Here is a 12,767-nt window from a genome sequence, read left to right on the forward strand (position 1 = left end):
TGTGGGGATTGGGACGTAACAATATTTTTTTTTCTAATGCGCGTAAGAGGTGTGATTATAATAAATAAATAAATAAATAAATATGTACTCGTGAATATAATCAGGCAGCCTATTAACCTGATCTTATCATCGTTCAGCTAAAGTACACTGAATAGTTATCAAAACTACGGGGAGAGGATCATACAAAATCAAGTGTTGATGTGAATAGTTACACAAATAATAAAAAAAAATCACACACACACACACACACACACACACACACACACACACACACACACACACACACAAACACACACACACACACACACAAACACACACACACACACACACACACAGTTCTGGCGGTAAAGCGATGCGTTAATCTAATCAAGGCTCAAGCAGGATGATGCAGATGATGAGGCGGCGTCTCTCCCACACTCATTCAGTCCCACATACTCACTAGACCTAAGCTTTACTATCAGATCAGTTGATATATATCTTTGTTATGCTCTGTTGCCTTGCCCATGTGTCTAGTAAAAATAGCTACCGGTACTCATGAACCCTGATATGCCTCAGTTTGTACTATCTGTCTGTCTATCTTGTTGTCTATCTTTTTATTTCTATCTGTTTATCTTGTTGTCTATCTTTTTATTTCTATCTGTTTATCTTGTTGTCTATCTTTTTATTTCTATCTGTTTATCTTGTTGTCTATCTTTTTATATATGTGTCCAATTCTGGGCATAGACTTTACAACCCATTCCTCTTACGTACTGTACACCTCCACATACCACCACTTTGGAGCTAACACCCACCATCTATACTGAATACATGGTAGGGCTGTCTCATACAGGACTGGTGTATCGGTATTGGCGGGGGTATTATTACATGTCGGCAGGTTTTCTGGTAGATCATTAAAGTGTGTTTTAACTGTTCCCTGCCCCGGCCGGGTTTCGCATCCGCGTCTCTTGGGACTGCAGGTCGGGTCTCGACCTCTTCGGTCACCACCTCCCCCTACCTATCTGTCTACCTGTTTATTCATCCTATACTCTACGCGCACACACACACACACACACACACACACACACACACACACACACACACACACACACACACACACACACACACACACACACACACACACACACACACACACACACACACACACACACACACACACACACACACCGCTCGCTGGTGCAGTGGTAACGCTCTCGCTTGCCAACTGGTGGACGGGAGTTCGCGCCTCGCTCAGGTTGCGAAAAGTTTCACTGACGAAGTGGGTGGTTACTGTCCCCCTTGAGCAAGGGGACGGGTGTGTGCGTGTGTGAAGGTCACAGCCTTGCCCTTAGATCGGACTATATGAGCTCTCAGCTCCCTTCCGGGAGGGTAAAAGCTGACGATCACGACCATCAAGTGATCCTGACCGACCCGGTGAACACACACACACACACTAAAAACAATGATATTGCTTCAAGAAACAACTATGTCATATTACTAGGGGAATTTCACCTCAAACCAGTCCAGTGTTCATCGAGTAGCCTACTCTTATAGCAGGTTAGGTAACAAAAAATCAACAATTACATTCTCGCGTTGTCAGATTCGGATATATGAGCCGTACCCATAAGGATCTTGACAAACATCTACTATACACATTTCTATCTGTCGATCTATAGCCAGACGCCATAATCCCGTAAGGGGTGGCTATAGTTGTTTTACGGGGAGAGGCACTAACCCTCCCCTAGGCCACTTGCTGACACGTAGGGAACATATATTGGTTGGTTATATGGTTACCACCAAGCGTTGTAAATGGTTTCCTGGTTTACAGGAAACTAATAGGCTTGTCACTCAACGTAATGCCACCTGAAATGGAAGAAAAAGTGTAGTGAAAAGTAACAGGAAAGATGGGAGAAATAGGAAGAGAGAGGAGCAGACAGAAAAAGAATGATAAACGAGAAGGAAGATGTAGGCAGCACATCAAGTGAGTAGATGACAGTGGCCACTATCGACCAGCAACACATTTCTACACGGTATTAATTTAAATTAGAATCCTTTTGTTTTATGGAGTTGTGTAGTGACAGACACAAATGATGAAGTGAAGGAGCGTTGTGGTGTTGATGTGGATGTGCTGGAAAGCATACGAAGTACCTTGAGATGGTTTGGTCAAGTGCAGGTGGTGGTGAATGAGAGACTGACTAGGAGAGTGTATGTAACTAAGGTGGAGGGGGAGAAGAAGGAGGGGATCGAGGATGAGATGGAGGGATGGAGTGAAGAAGTATAAGGTGGAGGGGGAAGGGAAGGAGGAGATCAAGGATGAGATGAAGGGATGGAGTGAAGAGGTATAAGGTGGAGGAGAGGGGTAGCAGAAGATCGAGGATGAGAATTTGGAGGGATGGAGTGAAGAGGTATATGAGTGAGGGGGATGTGAGATGGAGATAGAGCAGCCTGATGATGGAGGACAAAATAACACAGAGGCGTCTAGGTTATGGCCACCTCTTTCGGGATTAAGATGTCTGGCTATAAACAGACATATATAGACTTTGTTTTGTCTTATTATTTACTATGTCCACTCTATTTGGCTGTGAAGTGCTTGGTAGTTGTGTAAGTGAAATCAAAAGTACAAACAATCAGTATCGCACATAACAGGCCCGCATTCTCGCCGATTATGGAAGTTCCCTAACACCTCTTCCTAAGCGATTAAGTCTGCCTATTATTGGTTACTATCATCTTCTGTGTTGCTTAAATCATACTAAGATCGTCATACTCTGTGTAAGGTACAACATTATATTACCAGTCGGATCCAAAACTAAATCGTTGAGGAAGAGGTGCGAAGAAGACTCCTTAGCCGACGAGAACACAGGTCATAGGCACAAGAAAGTTTATGAACACAGCCTCTGCAGTGATCACCCTCACCTCTCCCCCCACTCCTTTCTCCCACTTCATCCCCTCCCCACCGCCGCCCCTACTTCCTCCTCCCGCCCAGGGTGACACTCTGCCCTTTTTGAGATCAGTTGACCTTTTTAAGTAAAAAAGGACACCCTGAATATGTCCTTTTCTGTCCTTTTTTCAGTCTTTCTGTACTTCCCCGCACCATTTACCCTAAATACATACAGTATATACATAAAATATTAATTGATGAGTGAGTGAGTGAGTCGGGTTCGAGGCTCGATCAGATCCAGTATACTGTATGCTCGTTCGACAGTGATGGGGAGATAAAGACTGGGGACTAGGAGGGTATTAGTACTAGTGAGTTTGGTGGTTAGGATGGACTTGATGGGCACACACACTAACTGTCTTTATTACTTACGTTTGTGAAATTTCAGTCAGGAGGTAGTTTGCAGAGTTTATTATTATAGTAGTGTATGCTAGAAGCAGTTGGAGCAGTGATAATAATAGCCAGACCAGAGAGGAAAATGAAGACAACTCCCTTGAAGAAATTATCTCCAATGAATTGTAAAAATCCACACAAAATGGTACGTTAACACTCTCTCTCTCTCTTTATATATCTATCTATCTATCTAATCTATCTATCTATCTATATATATATATATATATATATATATATATATATATATATAAAGAGAGAGAGAGAGAAAAGGAAGTGAAAGGTGGTGCGACGAAGTAAGTATGGCTGTGGCTGAAAAGAGACGTGCATATGAAGTGTGGCTGCAGAGGAAGGATGAGATGTCATATGAAAGGTATAAGGAAAAGCGGAATAGGGCAAGAAGGGCTGTGTGTGATGCTAAAGTGGCAGCAGATGAGAGGTGGGGTAGGTGGCTGACAGAGAATTTTCAACAGAATAAGAAAATGTTTTGGAAGGAGGTGAAACGGGTGCGAAAGGGAGAGTCTGGGAAGAAAGAACGAGTAAAAGCAGAGGATGGAAGGATGCTAATTGAGATGGATGCAGTAAGGAAGAGATGGGCTGAGTATTTTGAAAAATTGTTAAATGTAGAGGAGGAAAGGGTGGTTGAGATTATGGCGGATGGAAGGGTGAAAGGAATAAATGTGTTGGGACAGTTGAATGATTCTTTGATCACGAAGGAAGTGGAGAAGGCAGTAAAGGAGATGAAAACAGGGAAAGCTGCAGGTATGGATGGGTGTTCTGTGGAATGCCTGATGGGTGGTGGAGTGACTATTGTTGACTGGTTAGTAAGATTGTTGAATGTGTGCTTTGTGAAAGGTATGGTGCCAATTGACTGGGCAAGTGCTTGTGTGGTCCCGTTGTATAAAGGCAAGGATGATAACTATGAATGTACTAGCTTTAGGGGTCTAAGTCTGTTGAGTGTTGTAGGTAAGGTTTATGGTAGAGTGTTAATTATGAGAGTTAGACAGAGTACAGAGGGAATGATTGGTGATGAGCAGTGTGGCTTTAGGAGAGGGAGGGGATGCATGGATCAGGTGTTTGCTGTGAGACAAGTGTGTGAAAAGTATTTAGCGAAAGGCAAGGATGTGTTTTGGGCATTCATGGATTTAGAGAAAGCGTATGATAGAACTGATAGGGAGGCTTTGTGGACTGTTTTAAGATTGTATGAACTTGATGGTAGGTTACTAAAAGGGGTGAAAAGTTTTTATGGAAATAGTAGAGAGTGTGTAAGAGTGGGAAATGCTGTGAGTGATTGGTTTCCCGTGAGAGTGGGGCTGCGACAGGGATGTGTGATGTCGCCTTGGTTGTTTAATATTTACATGGATGGTGTTGTAAGGGAGGTGAATGCAAGAGTTTTAGGTGGAGGTCTGAGTCTGGTGAATGTTGATGGTGGAGAGTGGAATCTGAAGCAGCTGAAACATGGAATATGGGTGTAGCAGAGAGGAAAAGTTTGAATGTAATGGAGATGAGGTGTCTGAGGAGTATGTGTGGAGTGACGCGTATGGATCGAGTGCGAAATGATGAAGTGCAAAGAAGAACTGGAGTTGTTCGGGAGATGGCTGGTAGAGTTGAGCAGAGGGTGTTCCGATGGTTTGGGCATATGGAGAGAATGGATAATGAGCGATTGGTGAAAAAGATAACTAGATCTGATGTGAGAGGTGTGAGGCTGAGAGGAAGACCACAAATAGGATGGATGGACAGTGTGAAGAGAGTGCTGGATGCGAGAGGGATGTCTGTTGAGCAAGGAAGAGTGGCTGTGCATGACAGAAATAAATGGAGAGAAATTGTGAATGAATAAGTGATGCTGCAGCCCTGAGGGGATATTCTCCTGCATTTGGTCTGATCAGCTAGTCAGGTCAGGTGCGGGTAAGGGGATGGGTCTGTTATGATGTGGCAGGGGTAAACCAGCTCTGCTGTTGGGCCCTGCTGCGGATGTCACTGATTGCAATGTGCAGTTGACCCTTGTCCGGTGTGGTGCGATGAGGATATGTCTGTTCTCCCCTTTGGGGCTAAGATGAGAATGAATGTGTTTGAATGGATGAGTAAATGGGGAGTGTGTCGTCCTGTCTCGGCTACCTCCCTTTCCTTAGGGGAAGCAGCCTAGGTATATAGATAGATAGATATATATATGGCCGGGAGCCATCTGAGTGTGCCTTGCGCATTACGGAGGTTATTCTCTCGGGCATGGAAGCATACATTCCTTTCTCATATCCTTTGACTAACGCAAGAAAGCCTTGGTTTAATCACGCTTGCTCTAATGCTGTCCGCAACAAGGAGAGGGCCTACAAAAGGTACCGGAGCCAACCCACCCCTGAATCACATCATCTTTACGTTTCTGCCCGGAATCGTGCTAAGTCTGTTCTTCGCTCTACTAAAAATAATTTCATCCATACTAAATGCTCTCAACTCTCCAACTCGAATTCTTCCCGCTCCTTCTGGCACCTTGCCAAAAATCTTTCTAACAACTTTACCTCATCATCCTTCCCTCCTCTTTTCTACTCTGATGGTTCTGTAGCTATTTCTTCTACTGATAAAGCAGATCTCTTCGCACAGACTTTCTCCTCCAATTCCACTTTAGACGATTCCGGTGCTGTTCCTCCATCACTTCCCCCCTCTGACTTCCTCATGGCTGACATTAAAATTTCTTCAGTTGATGTATTTTCTGCCATCACTGGCCTCAGTACTAACAAGGCATATGGGCCTGACGGGGTCCCTCCTGTTGTTCTCAAGAACTGTGCTTCTGTGCTTTCACCCTGCCTAGGCAAACTCTTTTGCCTTTGTCTGTCAACTTGTACCTTTCCTTCTTGCTGGAAGTTTGCTCTCATTCAGCCAGTCCCAAAGAAGGGTGACCACTCCCAACCCTCCAACTATCGTCCAATTGCTTTAACGTCCTGTATTTCAAAAGTTTTCGAGTCAATTCTCAATAGAAAAATTTTAAGGCATCTTTCCTATCACAACCTTCTTTCCGATCGTCAGTACGGGTTCCGTCAGGGACGCTCCACTGGCGATCTTCTCACCTACCTTTCAGACTCCTGGTCATCCTCCTTTTGGGACTTTGGCGAAAGCTTTGCCATTGCACTTGACATCTCAAAGGCTTTCGATCGAGTCTGGCATAAACCTTTAATTTCCAAACTGCCCTCCTACGGTTTCTATCCTTCTATCTGTGCCTTCATCGCTAGCTTCCTTTCTGGTCGTTCTATAGCCGCTGTTGTAGACGGCCATCGTTCTTCTCCTAGATCTATCAACAGTGGTGTTCCTCAGGGCTCTGTCCTATCACCAACTCTCTTCCTTTTATTCATCAATGATCTTCTAAGCTGCACATCTAACCCTATCCACTCGTACGCTGATGACTCCACCCTTCACCTTTCCATTCGGTTCCCACAACGCCCATCTCAACAGTTACTTCAACAAACAAGGGATGAGGCTATGGCACACCTAATGTCTGACTTGGCTCATATCTCTGACTGGGGTAAAAATAATATGGTTGTTTTTAATGCATCTAAGACTCAGTTCTTGCACCTATCAACCCGACAAAATCTTCCACAGGTATACCCACTAATGTTTAATAATATTCAGCTTAATCCTGCATCATCCTTGAACATGCTTGGGGTTTCATTTACTCGGGACTTATCTTGGAAAGATCATATTACATCTCTTGTAAAATCTGCATCCAAGAGATTGGGTGTGCTAAGCCGACTCCGCTCTTTCTTTACCCCTGCACAATTGTTGACTCTATACAGGGGTTTTATCCGCCCCCATGTGGAGTACAACTCTCATGTGTGGGGAGGCTCCCCACATACAGCTCTTCTCAATAGGGTGGAGTCAAAGGCTTTTCGTCTCATTAACTCTCCTCCTCTTACTGACTCCCTTCAACCTCTGTCTCTTCACCGCACTGTTGCATCTTTATCTCTTTTCTATTGCTACTTTAATGGTCACTGCTCCTCTGAACTGTCTGCTTGCATTCCTTCACCTCTACGACGGGCGCGTAGCACCCGTCTGGCAGCAAACTCTCATCCCTTTTCTGTCCAACTCTCTAATGCAAGAGTTAACCGTTACTCCCAGTCTTTCATTTATGCAACAGTTCAGCTCTGGAACTGTCTCCCTCTGTCTGTATTTCCTGCTGCCTATGATCTCCAGTCTTTCAAACGCTGTGTGTCCAGGCATCTCAAAATGATTGGATCTTGAATTTGGCTCTCTATTGTATTTTGTTTTTCTCTTGGAGGGAACTGTTACTGCGGGCTCATGGCCTTTGGTTCCTTTTTCCTCACATTAAAAATATATATATATATATATATATATATATATATATATATATATATAAATATATGTTTGTAGGGTTTGTTCTTTTGGGGGACAAATATCCTTTTTTTAATTTAAGTCTGTTCTTTTTCTCACTGAAGCATCTGGCAACCCTGCTCCTGCCTCTTTCACTCGACTTCCCTTCTTACTTCCACGGCTGTCAGACATGCTTCTCAGAGCTCTTCATCACCCAGTAATTTAACAACGGATTTGAAACTGAACGGATGCGCTACATAACCGACGTCTTCTGAAATAGCTAGTGCCGTAGCCATGAATGAGGCAAGAGAGGCCTCCTTGGGTGACAACGTGGAAGGAATATATATGGATGCCAGGTTTACAGAGGTCATCAGTGCCAGAGAGAAGAGAAAGAGGATGACACGTGGCAGCGAGAGGGAAGCGAGTAATGAAGAAGACAGGGATAACAGAAAGGTAAAGAACATGTCGTCTGGGGTAGGGGAGGTGTTACTATAGCACGTGATACGGGAAAGACAGTTGGAGTGCAGCCGACAACACCACGTGCGTCAGGAGCAAAGCATTGCCAGGACAGTGATGAGGCCACCCCATGGAATAGGGTGAGGCTTCTCTTCCCCACCAACACTGACCTAACTAACCACCAAAAACTACTCTAGACAGTGAAGCTTGGACTTGCATATCGATGGCTCAAGGTCCTGTTTAAGGAAGGTAGGCAGACACCCTACATCACAGCTGGGAGTTAGGAGGCAGTGGAGATGCTGACCACCACTGGTTCTGAGGGAGTGACACAGCAGGTTCCGAAGAAGAGGGAGAGATCCACCACGGTCATCGTGTTCAGATATTCCATAATACTAGACCCAGAATTCCTCCTGGACGACCACAGGTTTATCTGGGCCAAGCAGCACATGAACAAGGGACAGGAGAAGAACCAAGTGATTGCCCTTATGAAAGGGGACATCCCAAGACAAGTTTTTATTCTGGGTGCTGGATACAGAAGATTCTGGTCCCATATCAAAGAACCAGCATTCTCTCTTCGCTGCAGCAGGTGGGGACACAGGGCCTGGCGCTGCCAAGAGGACACAAGCTGAAGATTCTGTGCTAGGAAGCACGAGTCCAACGTATGCGGAGAGAAAATCAAGACGAGGACGCTTCTCGAACCTCGTGCTGTAACAGTGGCAGGAACCACAATGCCAGGTCTCCTCTGCATCCAAAAAGACCAAATTATCTGGCGCGAGGGACCGAGGAGCAGGAGAGGGCAGTAGAGCAGACGGGAGTGAACAAAATGTTGAGTCCCAGTATTTAATCAACATTAAAATTCTGCCCACATAGAGACTGAATGAGTCGAGATATCCACTAGGCGTAATTTACAGTCTGAACAAACAATGTATTAAACCAAACTTGCACTAAATGTAGCAGAAATTAAATAACATAGGACCACTGAAAGGGCGGGTTGCCATCAATGATATTTTAATTTCCGTTTATGATAAATATAAACAATTCTCCCTACGTTATATATACGTGTTCTATTTGTATTATTTATATTACGGTATATGACATTACTATGATTCACAGTTTCACACAACAGAGTAGGTATTTAACAAAGAAAAATATGCTTTTTAAACAGCGCTGGGAATGTGTTTGTCCTAATCGTGGAGCCGTCTAGCGGAATACTAGCTTTGAAAGCACTCCATTAGTGATTAATGGCAAAAACATCGAGAGGGTGAGTAGTTACAAGTACCTAGGTATATATGTCAGGTACTGGAAAGATGCCGAGATGAATCACTTAATAACGCAATGCAAGACACGAATGCAACCCTTGTGATCAATGGCCTATTGCGGTGCAAGGGTAGGTGTACCAGTACTAAAACTGATGTCCCTCACTACTGTCAGATCGGACCAGGACTTTCTTGCCTTGGTAAAGGAACGCTGGAAAAAAATGAAAAAAAAAAAATCCAGAATGCCGCAATGAGGATCATAATCAGTTGCCCAAAGAACACCATGATAGATGCCATAAGACTCGAACTAAATTTGCAGAACATAAAATATAGACTTCAGGAAGACAATGTGGCGGCTGCAATAAGACACATGCAGTCAAAAAGTGGACTGGGATTCCGTAACGGAAACAGAACTTTCTGGAGGCAAGACAAGAGCGGCTACCCTACGTGCAAGAGCTTGTGAGGAGCCTACTCAAATTCGAGGTACAAAACTTCTGTGAGGAGATATCGCAAGCACCTATGACTCCATCATGGGAAGAGGAAGAGGTAAAGGTGAGCATATCCCCACTAAAGAGAAAGAAGGAATGTTATGCTGTAGGTGTGTTAAGGACACAGGTACAAAATCAAATAAATAAACTCCACAGTGAAAACACTGACTTGTCTACTGGGATGGTTCGGTCAGAGAGGGTGGCAGAGCAGGATGTGGGATCGTAATAGTAGATAAAGCACAAAGCGCATGTGTACAGAGCAAAATAAATTTCAGAATAAGCAACAACGTATCTTCCACTCAGGCAGAACTACATGCAATATTATACGGCCTCAGGGAGATCGCAGGAGGTGAAGGAGACGTGTGCTTCTTCGTAGACTGCCGAGGAGCTCTGGAGTCCCTTAACAGCACAGCACCTGCACTGGCAGACGTACCAGTAGTCTTCCAGTGTAGAGCTGTCTTGCATTAGCTCTAACAGTCTGGTAGAAACACCTCATTTACATGGATAACATCCTATGGAATACCAGGTAACGAAAGAGCTGATGCATTAGCCAAGAGTGCAACGCAAAATGAGGACATAGATGCAGTATGGCAACTAACCTTGAAACGGACTAAAACTATAGTAAGAACAAAACAAGGTCAAGAGGAAAAACAGAATGGAGCAGCAACATTCCAGTAGTGAAACTGTCACACTACTATAATGTTGCCCTAAGAACCCACTTTACACATGGAAAATATGAAACATAAGTGGAAAGATTCCGTATACACTAGACTGAGGTTAGGCTATAAATATATATGGCGGCTTGGAGTGGATACGCCCAGTTATAAAACATGCTGCAGACTGCGTAATGAACCCAGAGCCAACACCCTGCAACATTATGTTCTTCACTGCGCAAAATAGCGCAGTTTAGAAACCCTGCTATAAACTCTGTGATCGAACAAGTCATTTCGACGTTTAATAACGATAAAATTGGAAGTATACTGAACTGCAAAGCTATCAAACAAATACTTAAGCAGACATTGCTATAGTGTGATGTACGGGTAACTGAACAAAATATCTCAGAGCAGGGTGAAAAGTAGCTCAAGCTCCTCATCTTTTTGAGGTGATGATGCAATATATATATATATATATATATATATATATATATATATATATATATATATATATATATATATATATATATATATGCACACACACACACACACACACACACACACACCTGTATAAGTATATGTATGCATAACTGTTTTTCTAAGTAAAGTGTCTAAATTCTGAATTCTAAAATTCACTTACACTCCTCCCCACCTCCCCCACATCGCCTCCTCCCCATCTCCCCTCTTCTCCCTCCCCACCTCCCCCACATACAGTACCCACCCTTCCTAGCTTTCCGTGGCTTCAACAACATTTGCTGGGGTGTTGCGAGGCACTCAATAACCCGTCAATACAATGGCGTCTTTTTTATTACACTCTTGCTAACAACAACCAATTTTACTGAGTTTCGAGTGCTCGTAGAGAAGGTTAGAGAGTTTTCATTAACTCTGTCAGTGGAGGGAAGTTATCGTAACATCACTTATTATTTGGATGTGACAAGAACAGAATTTAATAGACGTCATCGTACTTAATGAGATAAAATACTCAGTAAACTTTGGTTACAACTGTTAACTGTTCAGGAGTCATGCAGCGACCTTTGTACTACTAACTGATTTTAGAAAATATCTCACCATATCCATACTATGTAAAACAGTAGCTTTGAGTGAACTGAGGCTAAATGTAGGAATCACAGGTTACCCCTATTAGATTCAGGAGGTCGTTCTTTTGTTACGCTAATTAAATAATCTAATATTGGCCAGAAAAAAAAAAAAATAGATGTCTATGGATCGTAGGGGCTAATATTACAGTACAATAAATAAATAATGCCTCTCATCCTATTTTAGAAGAACGAATTTACGAGCCAAGAAAGGACTACCCTGTATGTTGCTATTGTTACAGGTACGATCATGCTGGACGCAGATCTTTGCTGGTGTGTGTTACTGACAACCTTTATGCGGATTAATCCATCAGACACAAAATTCAAGTCGAACAGTCTAAGCCATATTCATTATCTCTCTCTCTCTCTCTCTCTCTCTCTCTCTCTGAACCAAAAAAGGACTTCCTTGTATGCTACTATTGTTAAACGTACGATCATGCTGGATGCAGGACTTAGCTGGTGTGTGTTACTGACCTTTATGCGGATTCATCCACCAGACACAGAATTCAAGATGAACAGCCTAAGCCACATTCTCTCTCTCTCTCTCTCTCTCTCTCTCTCTCTCTCTCTCTCTCTCACTACACATACACACTATAATCTATTCCCAGTGTCCTCATTCCTCGCTACGCGACTGGCATTCATTAATACACAACACCCGCATTGACATACACATAGACTTCTTAATGGGCACATGCACTTGCACACACACAAACATACACGATCAAGGGCACAACTCTTCACACATGCACTCTACATACTCGTACATGAAAAAGGACACTCACACGTCCATAAATGCTGCTAAAGTCTTACACTCCTACGGTAAGCCTACACGCTCACTTCCTCCCAACAAAGAGAGCATTGAACGCAGAGTATTGGATTTAAAGCGTGCATACAGACTCCGCCCTGCTTTAACTGGTTGCTATGGAAACTACAGATCTGACACCAGTAAACAACAACACTACCTTTCCTCTTCTCTCTCTCTCTCTCTCTCTGATATGGAAACTCTACAGATCTAACACCAGTAAAAAACACCACCACATTTCCTCGTCTCTCTCTCTCTCTCTCTCTCTCTCTCTCTCTCTCTCCCCACTGCTCTAAGCTCTCTTCGCCCTTCACTTTACACACTCAGCCAGGTACAAATATGAATAGTGTAACTGTACCATAAAATAACGTGAATAATAACGATTTCACCATATGAGCACGAA

The sequence above is a fragment of the Coenobita brevimanus genome, chromosome 76 (assembly GCF_032717465.1).
Source record: "Coenobita brevimanus isolate Jiangsu-jjx chromosome 76, ASM3271746v2, whole genome shotgun sequence".
Lineage (NCBI taxonomy): Eukaryota > Metazoa > Arthropoda > Malacostraca > Decapoda > Coenobitidae > Coenobita > Coenobita brevimanus.